We start from the raw sequence: 12,609 nt of genomic DNA on the forward strand, positions 1-12,609 counted from the left end.
AAACGTAAATTTCCTAAAAGGGTTTGGGTTAGAAAGGATATGGTCTTTAGGGTGACTAACGTCAAAGGACCCAACTTAGCTTGGGTACCTAAAAACTGTCTCTAATCATTTTTGCAGGTTGTAGTGAAAGAAAATAACTTATGGTACCTTCATAATGGATGTTTAATATGACACCCCCATACTCCAAGTGCCTTACCAGGACCACTCAGGTATAGGAACGTCACCATCTCGGTTACCCGAGGCAATGATAATCATAAGACAATAAAGAAACATACTTTAAAAGTAAATATAGTTTAAGTGATTACATGTCTCAAACCAAAACTGTTAAATCAAATACAATCCAAAACCACAAATGTCTACTAGCAAAACTGAATACCTAAGGACATCGTCTGACACAGCGGAAAACTCTTCTAATTGCCAAGTGACGACTCATCCCAGCTAGCCCAAAAGCATCATATCAAACCTGCTCAACAACTGCTCACCATCCTGTGGACAATGGGGCCCACGGGGGCGCTTGGGAGAGAGAACAAGCGTTTGCATTTTTGTGGAGTCGCCACCAATTTTTATGGGAAATTGGAACCGTTCGAATACCTCGTGTCATGTCAAGACACAAAGTAATGACATGAACACTAAGCAATCGTTACCCTTAGCATTCTATGTCTAGAATGACTCTCGTGGATGCCAATGAACACGGATGTTCACAGAGATCTGGAGTAAGGGGTGAGGGTACGTATTAGGAAGCTCTTTTGATCGAACACCTAATCCCGCCCGCCTCGATAGCGGCCTCTACTAATGATTAGGGACATCATCTATACTCGATATATCGTCGATTGTATACATGTAATGCAACATCCAAGTTTTAATCCTAACATGTGAGAATTAGGCTAAGTCGGTAGACAATTAATTTAACAAACAATTAATGCCGAAGTAGGATTTTATGTTCAATTACATGTGAGGACATACAAATGATACAAGAAAATATGATAAATACAATAAAATAAAATTACAATAATAAAAAATTACAATAATTACATTGGGTTTATTGATTCATGTCGAAAATACCTTTAAAAACGGATAATTTGAGAAAAAGAATAAACAAAGGATTAGCGAACAGAAATTAGGGTGATAATACGATTAATAGTTAATTGTACGTAATCTAATTAAACTAGGTCAAGCAACAACGGAGTTCAGGGACAGAACTCAACCTGGAACAGGCGCAGCAGGACTGCGCCCTTTGGAAGAGGCGCGGCGATTCTTGCGTGCCTGTTCCAAGGGTGAGTTCGGCTAGGGATGGTGATGGGTCGGGGACCCGACCCAGACCCTGAGGGTCGAACCCTAATGGGTCGGGTATGGGTCTCATTTTTTCAGACCCAATGGGTATGGGTCGGGTATGGGTCTTAAGAAAATATTTCGGGTCCGCGTCCGGGTCTAAGTTATAAGACCCATACCCGACCCTTAGACCCTTTATTATTAAAAAAAAAAAATCAAAATCACAACTTTTCTGAATTCATACTAGCAGACCGTAGAAACCCAACTAAAGTCTCTTTCTCTTCCCTCATCCCATAAAGTTATAAAACCCAACCAAACTCTTCTAACAATACCACCACTCCACCACTGACACAAGAAAACCACCAGCACAGCACTGATACGCGACTGGCAACCACCTCTCTAATAGGCGGCGACCGACAACCACCATTAACGGCAGCCAGCGACGGTCAGATGGAGACGGCTATCAAGTACGGTATTGATTTTTGGGTTCCGAGTTTGATTCTTTGACATGTATTTGGATGTAAAATTAATTTAGGTCTTCTTTGTCTTTCTTAATCTCTTTGGTATGTATATTGGATTTGGTAGTGTACAATAGAGATTAATAAACTCATAATGTTAAAGTAGTATGAATTTTTTTTTTAATATTATAGACCCCATAGCTGTTAATCCTGGTACTAAAGTGGCTGAAACTCGGACCCGCGGGTAGACCCAGACCCTACCCTTACCCATAGGGTTCGGGTATGGGTCCTAAAATTTTAGACCCTTGCGGGTCTGGGTCGGGTACGGGTCCAAAGGGAAAATCTCGGGTCCGGGTCCGGGTCTAGGCGGACCCTACCCAGACCCTACCCATTGCCATCCCTAGTTCTGGCTGTGAAGCCGGAACTGCAAATCGTTAATATTAATTGGTGATTTAAAGGATTGATTATGATATTTACTCGGATGGAAGTGATTATTAGGTTAATTACATATGATTAAGGTCATAAAAGCAATAAAACATGGATGAGACGGAATTAAGACGAATTATTTGCATGAAATTAATTACAAATTAACAAACTAGTTAGGTTATATATATCGAATCAATGATGAACTAATGACGAATAAGACAATAGACAGATGAAAATATATCAAAGATCGAATTCCAGAAACTCAATATGAACAAATCGAATTCCTACAACCCGGATTGACTTTAAATGACGAAAACCCGCAAATATTGGATTATAAGGGATTTAAGTCGGATTTAATGACGAGTTATACATGTTAATGATGATGATTAATATACATATGAAATTATTAGACTATTGTATCAAAGAATTAAAGGAAACAAACGAAAACAAATAAAAGACGAAAGAATTACAGAGGACGAAGGAAGAAGAAAGGAAGCAGGAACTGCGACAGCCTCACGAAGAGGCGCAGCAGGTGCTGCGTCCCTTCGAAGAGGCGCAGCAGTTGCTGCGTCCTTTCTAGACGGTTATCTTCTGGTAATCCGTAAAAAGGGGTTTTAAAGCACGGTTTTATAAATCGGTTTTAATAAGTATTTTCGACATAAACCTTACAATTGTGATACAAAAAGTAAATAACAATAAATAAAAGAGAGATTTACACCCTCAGACTTACATGTTTGACGAAACGAGAAGGACTAAGTTATCGATTAGTGATGCTCGACTCGAATGTAGACGAAAGTGCCCTCGTAAGAGGAAAACGATTAGATTAATTAAGTTGATTGATGTGGAGTTGGTCAAATTGGCCGGTCATGCAAACGAGGCTGGTACTCAGAAGGATCCGAGCTTACGTGGTCGAATGTTCAAGCACGTAAACGCCAAAAAGTAAGAACAAAGGTCTAGAATGCAAATGAAGAAAAGAAGGGCGGACACTCGCGTGAGAAATATGAGGAGCGAAGGCTCCTATTTATACTAATCACGTGAAGGAATTAGGGTTTTCGGAGAGACTTTGGAAGTGAATCTCGGAAAGATATGAAAAAGATACGAAAAATACGCAGAAAAGGACCTGGGAAGAGGCGCAGCAACCACTGCGTCTCTTGGAAGAGGCGCAGCACCTGCTGCGTCTGTTCCCAAGTGGTTTGACTTTGACTGAGGCTTAGACAAGGCGAAAGTCAAAGTATAGCCATCAGGTCAATCAAAGATTACAACCTGACGACTATGGCGACGCGAGGCGGCTCAAGGGGTCTGAACCAAGGACCTGTCGTCGGGAACATTTTAGAGTCTGTCGACTATCGGGGAGGGTCGTTTAAAGTCCATTAGAGTACGTAAGGAGGCTCGCCAGCCATAAGAAGAAACCATACCTGAAATTCTTTGGGACTCCAGGGAAAACGAAATGCGATATTGGGAGTAGACAGCAGGACACAGTCGGGAACTGCTGGGAGAAATATGTTCGTGTTCAGCTTCGAACAAACTTCGGAAGAAATAGGGGCTGATGTTGATCTCCATGTCTCGAGAAGGAAAGTCTATCCATGTATTCTCGTTGGGGAACATAATCGGGAACTAATCTCCATGTCTCGAGAGGGAAAGTCTATCCGCTTACTCTCGTTGGAAATATAATGGAGGCGTGTCGAAACACCTGTGAAGAAATAAATGCTCGTTGTGACAAGCAAAGTCTTGGAAGCGATAAATAACGTGTGATAGTCTGCTGTTGGTTTAGAAATGCGGGCCGGAACGAAAGATAATCGTCAAAGGGACCAAAAAGATAAAATAGCATCAAGGAAGAGGCCCACCAAAGATGGGCCCACAAATAACTAACTCATAACGAATTTTTGAAAACTCGTATGGAGGGAACACCAGGAAGAGGCGCAGCAAGAGCTGCGTCTCTTGGAAGAGGCGTAGCGCCTGCTGCGTCTGTTCCTGAGGGTGGCTTTTCTGCGTAAAAACGCGATAAACAGAAGCTATTGATTTCATTTATTCGAAACACAAATCACACAATACTCTCTCAAATCTTAACCATTTCCGTCAAGATTTGATCCAAAAGGCTGCATTAATCATGACTAATCGAGGTATGTGTCTCATTCTTGCATTAATCTTCTATATTTGCTCAATTTGGATCGAAAAAATTAGGGTTTTCAACCCAATCAATTCGAAAATTTGGGGCTTTTCCCCCAAATGCATTTGCCTTGTGAAATTGGTATTAGAAACGGATAATTGGTAATATAAGGAACGTAACCATGTATTTATCTCGAATTTTCGTTGAGTTTTGAGCATTTGAGTGAAATTGAGACGGTTTCACAGCTAAACCATCTCGGAATTTTGGTTTGTGACGACTTTTTCAGGACACTTTTCTAGGGCAAAATCGTCGTTATAACGAAATGCTGCCAAAATTTCGACTCGAACCCATGACTAGGCTTCAACTTAGGCTTGACTTGACCCTAATTACCACATGAGTGATCGGGTTTGTGATAATATGGCCAAAGATGGCGAGAATAGAGCGATTTCAGGGCTTCCGAAGGCTCGAAAATCCCTTAACTAAGGCTTGTCGTCACGTGACGCGGCCTAAAATCACTTTAATGTTGCAGGTGGTGAGGTTTCTACTTCTGGGAGAGCTCCCATGGAGATAGACGCTGCTGTTGTCGAGGAGGCTTTAGAGCAGGCCTTCACCGCTGCTGTGATGGCTGCTGGGGACGAGGTCCACGAGGAGGAGGCTGTTGAGGAGGAGGAGGCCCCGAGACGGGCCAACGTTGGACGAGGAGGTCGTCAGCTGAGGGGAGCACCCGCGTGGGCTGAGATCTGGGACAGCCGGCACCTGCTTTGGGCTGCGGAGGGTCACCTGTCCTACAGGACGGTGAAGAGCTTGGTAAATAGGAATTCACTACTCATCACTCATCTTCTTTAAATCGATTCATTTTTTCATATCTCTTCCAATTTTCATTCAAAACTAAAGATAGCTTTTGTTTCAAATCACAACATGAGGCCGGGAACATCAGGTCGTTCTTGGGTTACACGACAGCAATGGAGTGCTACGAGCGGCTGTCGGCGGAGGAGCACGCCATGATCGAGCGTGGAGCGTTCGGTGCCTTGGTGCAGGCTTGGAGGGATATCGTGAAGAGGAAGCTGCGGGCTAACCTTAGCCTGGTCCGCGCTTTCTTGGACCGATTCTGGGATACGACTTCCACGTTTCACATGCCTTTTGGTGAGGTGGGAGTCACGTTGGAGGACTACGGCATGATTTCAGGTCTGTCGTGTGGGTCTGAGGCTGTGGAGTGGCCGGAGACTGCCATGAGGGTGGACTCGGCCGAGGCTAGGAGTTTGATCGGCTGGAACTTGTCGCCGAAGGCTGTTACAGTGCCGGGTTTGGTGCCCAGTTCTTACGTTCGAGACTACTTTGGGGGAAAGATCCCGGCGCTGGTGACGATTGACGGGAGGGAGACGGCTCCTCCTCCCTGTACTGCTGAGCAGAGGGCCCGCTTGTGGCTCTGGTGGTTTCTGTCTTCGATTTACCTCGGAGACAAGGGAGAGAGGCTGTCGACGAAGCTTCTTCCCTTCCTTTCTGACCTGAGCTCCCTAGGACGTTGGGACTGGGTCACTGCTGGTTTTGCGATCCTCATCCGCTTCATGAGGGCCATGGTTCGTCCGGAGTTGATGGAGAAGGGGACTTCTCCTGGTGCTGTCGGCCCTGGACTTCTGTAGAGGTATGAACCTTCATTTAGACTAAAATCAATTCTTTTCTTTATCAAATCACGAAACATCGTTATTGACTATCTCGCTTTACAGGCGTGGGTGTACTCCTACTTTCCGAGCCTCTCGCCCAAGAGGACGGAGCCGCTGGAGAAGGCCTATCCCGTGGTGAGGGATTGGGTGATGTGCAGGACGAAGAGCAAGCGTTCCTCTCACGGCGTTTACCGGTGGGACGTGAACGCTCTTCAGCTGGACAGCGTGAGCATCTCACTTATATTCATTTTGCTTCTACATTGCTTTAATCGATCATAAGAATGATTCCTTGTTTGTCTTTTCCCAGTGGGTGCCCAGGCCTTGGGCGGAGTACGTTGGAGCGCCTCCTTTTGTGGCTGAGGTCCTTCGACCTAGGAGCTTGAGTCGGCTGCTGTTGAGGACGTCGATGGGTCCTGTGTGGTACTTGGTCGAGCGTTTGGCTCGTCAGTGCTCTCGGGATGTGTTGACGGTTCCCATCGATCCTCCTAGGACGATGTTCAGGGAGCCTTCTGAGGCTGAGAGGGAGGCTGACTTGGCTGGCGTTGGTGGTGACGCCCTCCTTCTTCCTGGCGAGGACTACTCGGCGTTCCTCTACGGGAGGTTGGCGTACTGGTCGGTTGTGGTGAGCATATCTTCTCTCCTTTATTCTTGATTTTTGAGAACTACGATGAAAGATCATCGATTAGTGAGAATCATTTGACTTTGCAGGTGGTTGAGGCGGCGGGCATCGAGCCCCCAGAGTACCCCGAGACCCTCGAGTACACTGACGCGACTGGGAGGACGACGATCTCCGAGCTACGTGACTTTGACGTGGCTGTGACGGATGCTGGCTTGGATGACTGGCAGCATCTGATTCGGAGGGTGGGCCTCTAATTTGCATGATTTTTGTGTAAGAACACATTTGACTGAACTTATTCGATTATTGAGAACGTTTTTTTGAAAATGCAGGTCGCGCCGTCTCGGTTTGTGGCGTTATGGAGAGTGGCCAACCGGCTGCGAGCTACTGCCGTCGAGGCACTTGTCGGCGGTCGAGGTCGTCAGGTATGAACCTTGTGTCTATTTCATTTTTTGAATTTTGATTTTCCAACTTTTCTTGAAATGATTGACATGAGCCAATTTTGTTGTTTGCAGGGGGACCGTGAGCTGGAGCGAGAGTTGGCCCAGTCTCGGGAGGAAACAGCTCACTTGTTGAGGGAGCTCGAGGTTCGAGACGCCGAGGTTGCTGCTCTCGCGGCAAGAGTTGCGGAGCTAGAGGGCGACCGGCAGTAGCTTTGTTTAGTTTTTGTTTGTATGTTGGCTGTATTTTGCACATTTGTACATTTGTACATTTTGGGACCTTCATTTTGAACATTTTGGACTTTGCTTGGGGCTCGAGCCCCCAGTTTGTTGTACATTTCCCTTTTTGCTGTATGTAAGATGGCCTGAGTGCCTTTGCTGCTGGGTTGCGTTGCTTGTATCTGCAGGTTAGCTTTGAACAGGTTTGGTAGATGACGGTTTATGCCGTCATGCTGCCGAAATTTACATAGAAATCACGCAAAACATACATTTGCATATGCACATGGCCTAAATTAGCGCAAAACGAATGACTCAAAAGCACGCAAAAAATGCAAAAATTTTGCCGAAAATGACCGGACGGTAGGGAGGGTTACCCCTAAAAAAAGAAAAAAAATAGAAACCTATAAGTTAGAAATGAAATGAAAAAAGGAATAAAAGAAATATAAATGAAATAAATATATAAATTATGTAATGAATTAAATTTTAAAATTAAATTTATTTCCTAAAATGAATTATATATTAAAATGAAAATTATTTCCTAAAATGAAAATGTGCAAGTGTTGTAAAATGGCGAAAATGTCGATGTCGTCTCGAAATGCGTGACCGCGGAATTAGGAAATACGAAATATGGTAATTTCCATGTATTTACCAAAATAATAACCCGTAGGAATAGGAAATTATTCGTCACGGAATTTAGGAAAGATCCAACGCGGAAAATCACAGAAACCTAGCTAAGGAATAGGCGCAGCATGAGCTGCGTCCCTTTGAAGAGGCGCAGCACCTGTTCCCAGGTGTGTCTGTTCTGGCAGATTTTAGGAAACAGAAATTAGTATAAATAGAGATGTCGATAGAGCTTTTATTCACCCAATTCTTCCGTCTCTTCTTCGTCTTATTACATAAAATTCTTAATACAAGCACTCATCATGAATACTTTGGAGATTCGCCTAAAAGAATGGACCAACGAATTTTCAAACATGGAGAAACACGACATGGGCGCCTATAACCTTGGATCATTGTTGAGTTTGAAGCTCATCAAGGATGTCAAACCATTCTTGGATGCTTGTCTTGATTACTGGGACCCGAATTATCATGTTTTTGCGTTCCCTGGAGGCGACATTTGCCCATTTCCTGAAGAAATTGCTGCGATTGGTGGGTGGGACCCTGAACACTTGCCTGCCATTCCTTCTACTTCGCAAGGGTATAAGAGCAAATTTAGAGACTTGCTTGGATTGACTAGACTTGAGGTTGATCGTTTAGTGACCTTGAAAGGAGTGCGAATGTTAGACTTCATTGACCGATTTATTAACAGGGCCGACCCCACCGTTTCTTATGTTGCTAGGCGAATGGCATTTGGATTTTGCTTGTTGCATGTGTATGTCCTCCAAGGGCATGTTGATGAAGACTTGAGAGGTGATCCCCGTCTTCTGGGCCTTGTTTATGCTTAGGAGAGATCCTGTTGGGCTTGGATAATAGGAAAGCCAATCGTGACCTACCGTACTTGGGAAGTCCCGTCATCTTGCAGGTAAAAGAATCATTTGTTTCTCTCTTTTTTTTTCGTTTTTTTTTTCGTTCGTTTTTTTTCTTTTTTCTTTTTTTTTCGTTTGTTTTTTTGTTTTGTTTTTTTTTTTTTTTTTTTTTGATGTCTAATACCTGCTTTTGGTAGGTGTGGCTCATGGAACGGCTTCGATTGATCGAGCCCCCAGTTCATGTTCCTTCTTATCATGCTCGTTCGATTGCAATGAGGACCGGGCTGTACATGGTGGACTTCACTCGAGTCTGCAATTATTGGGAGAACAAACTGAAGAGTGATGATGGCCCCTTGATTAGGTGGATTGCGCCATGGTGGCACCTCAAATCTGTCACTGGAGTGTCTTCTTTGGATCCTACCCGATCTGTGCGCATTCCTGGCTTGGAATTCATGGTGTGCATCTTCCCGGAAAGGCTGATGAGACAGGTTGGACTAAAACAGACGATCCCGAAGCTCGATACTGTCCCGCAGACTGTCGTGGCGCTTACTACAGAGAGCCGAAGGGAGTGGGCCATTAAATGGGCCCAAAGAAACATGTGGTTCTTGAACTCTTCTGCTAATGCCCTATGGGTGTCGGATTCTTATCTGCGATGGAGGAGAGCTACTACTCCGGAAGAGCGCGAGAGATTGAGAAAGCGCGAACCCGTCGACTACAAGGTGCGCGAGGTGGATAAGGAGAAAGAGAAGCATTTGACCGAGGGAGAGGAAGAAGCCGGGTTTCGAGTTGTTCATCCTTCGAAGAAACCGAAGACCTCTCCTGCCGTGGAGATGGTGATTGGCAAGAATGGGAAGTCTAGGCCTCGAGAAAGACCGTTGGTGATTAGGTCCGAAGTGGCGCAAAAGCGTCCGGCTCGAGGTCGCGACAAGAAATATGATAAGAATGACAAGGGCAAAGGGAAGATGGAAGAATAGCCCGAGTCTTTACTATTATTTATTATTATTATTATTGTTGTAATAAAAAGGTGGGGTTTTTAGAATCCTAGCCTAATTTTATTTTTTATTATGTAGCGTACTATTATTAGAAAATGAATGAAATAAAAAAGGTTAAATGGTTATGAAAGCGTTGCGATTTTCTATTTATTATTCTTGTCGAATTCCAAATGCAATGCAAATGTTCTTCTATTTACATTTTGAAAATATTGGGTTGTATCCTGTAAAGGATTGCCTACGTATTCATTAAAAATGAAATCAAACCCTTGCGCGTAGTTCGAGTAAATGTAAAAGAATAATTGTTCTAAGCAAGAGCTTGTAATGAACTTAGAAAATAAGCATGAGCTTTTTACTTACTCTGAAGGTGCAGTTTAGTTTATTCGATGATATGAGGATGAAAAATTTGTCAAAATGCAAGAGCAAAGTGACATTAGCTTATTTCAGCTTGGCCAGGGGCCGTTTATTTAGTGCCACAAGAGCGACACGTGAGGTTACGCGAGGCGCGTTTTTGTTCCTATCTTAGGCATAATACCATTTTAGTTGGTCGAGGTTTGTCGGGTTGGAAAACTCATTCCCATCTAGGTCTATGATTCTAACCGCACCCCCTGGAAGTATGGATTTGACTAGAAATGGTCCGGCCCAATTAGGTTTGAATTTTCCTCGTGGGTCAACAGGTAAAAGAGCTCTAACCGATTTGAGCACTAAGTCTCCTTCTTTGATGTTTCTGGGCCTAACCCTTTTGTTGAAAGCTCGTTTGATACGTGCTTGATATGTTTGGACGTTATGCAAAGTGCGTAGCCTACGTTCATCCAGGAGGATGAGTTCTTCATATCTATCCCTCTTCCAAGGATGGTATCTCTAGCTCGACTGGTTGTACAGTTTCCATGCCGTAAGTCAAATAGAAAGGAGTAGCCCCAGTGGGCGTCCTGACAGATGTACGATATCCCCACAAAGCAAAGGGTATCTTGCTTGGCCAATCTCGATAGTTGTCAATCATTTTCTTGAGAATTGTGACAACGTTTTTGTTTGCCGCCTCTACCGCGCCATTAGTCTGTGGTCTATACGGCGAAGAGTGGTGATGCCTAATTTTGTACTTAGCTAGCAATTGCTCCGTCTCAGCTTGGAAATGTGATCCATTATCACTAATCATCTCATGTGGGCAACCGTATCGACAGATGATGTTGTTTTGTACGAACTTTGCCACATTTTTAGCTGTAAGACTAGTGTAGGAAACCGCCTCTACCCATTTGGTGAAATAGTCGATTGTCACTAGGATGAAATAGTGACCTCCTGTTCCGGCTGGAGTTATCTTCCCGATTATGTCAATTCCCCAGGCAGAAAATGGCCAAGGAGATGTCATCGTATAGAGCAATGAAGGAGGGACATGTTGTACATTCTCGAAAATTTGGCAATTGTGGCAATGTCTTACGTATTTGATACAATCGGATTCCATTGTGGTCCAATAATACCCCAAACGTGTGATTTTCTTTGCCATCATGGGCCCACTCATGTGAGGACCGCATTCTCCATCGTGGACTTCTTCCATCACCTTCTGTGCCTATGAATGATCAAGGCAACGTAGGATTACACCAAGAGGTGTTCTTTTGTATAACTCTCCTTGCATGAGAACGTATTGGGAAGCTAATAGGCGTATAGCACGTTGTCCCCTTTTGTCCATATCTGGTGGATATGTGCCGTTGAGCTTGAAATTCAGGATTGCTTGAAACCAGGGTTCCTGTGCGATTTCCTCTTCATCGGTGATTTGATGGACATAAGCCGGCTCTGACCGTCGTTCGATGCATAAAGGCATTTCTACCATGTCATATGGCATATTAATCAAAGATGCGAGTTTTGCAAGAGCATCCGCAAATTGATTTTCTTCCCGAGGTAGATGTAGATAGGTCACGTGATCAAAGAACTGGGCAACTTGGTCTATTCTGGCTTGGTAAGGTGCTAGACTTTCGCTTCGGATTTTCCAAGATCCCGTAACTTGATTTATGATCAGGGATGAATCCCCATGTACTCGGAGGTTTTTAATTCCTAAGCTCACTGCCGCTTGTAGTCCAATGAGGCAAGCCTCGTATTCTGCAGCATTGTTTGTCACCTCGAAGTCGAGTTTGACAGAGATTGGTGTATGCTCGCCTTCAGGAGAAATGAGCAACACTCTTATTCCAAATCCTCTTAAGTTTGATGCCCCATCAAAGTAAAGGTCCCAGGAGTCTACATCGGTTTGGAGTATATCCTCGTCTGGAAATGACCAAGTGTCTATCGTTTGTGCATCATTGATGGGATTCTCTGCGAAGAATTCGGCAACGGCGCGCCCTTTTATTACTTTTAGAGGCACGTATTTGAGATCGAATTCTGAGAGCATCAAGGTCCATCTTGCTAGGCGTCCGTTGAGGACGGGTTTCTCGAAGAGGTATTTTACTGGATCCATTTTGGAGTATATTTTGACGGCGTAGCTAAGCATGTAATGGCGTAGCTTCTTCGTTGCCCACACAAGAGCGAGGCATGTTTTTTCGAGTTGTGAGTATTTGCAGTCGTACTCCAAGAACTTCTTACTAAGGTAGTAGATAGCCCTTTCTTCATTTCCTACGGTTTGAGCTAGCATGGCGCCCATGGCTGTTTCGGTTACTGTGAGATATAAACCAAGAGGTTGATCTCGTTGAGGTGGCATGAGCACTGGTGGTTTAGCCAATATCTCCTTGATTCGGTCAAATGCCTTTTGACAATCATCATCCCACATGGTGTGGTCCGTTTTCTTGAGCTTTTTGAAGATAGGCTCACAAATCATGGTGAGTTTCGATATGAATCGACTTATATATTGCACTTTCCCTAGGAATCCTCTGACTTCTTTTTCTATTTGAGGTTGTGGTATTTCGATCAGAGCCTTGATTTTGGAAGGGTCTATTTCTATACCTCGTTGGCTAACGAAGTATCCCAGGAGTTTACCAG

This window comes from Silene latifolia, chromosome 1 (assembly GCF_048544455.1).
Source record: "Silene latifolia isolate original U9 population chromosome 1, ASM4854445v1, whole genome shotgun sequence".
NCBI lineage: Eukaryota > Viridiplantae > Streptophyta > Magnoliopsida > Caryophyllales > Caryophyllaceae > Silene > Silene latifolia.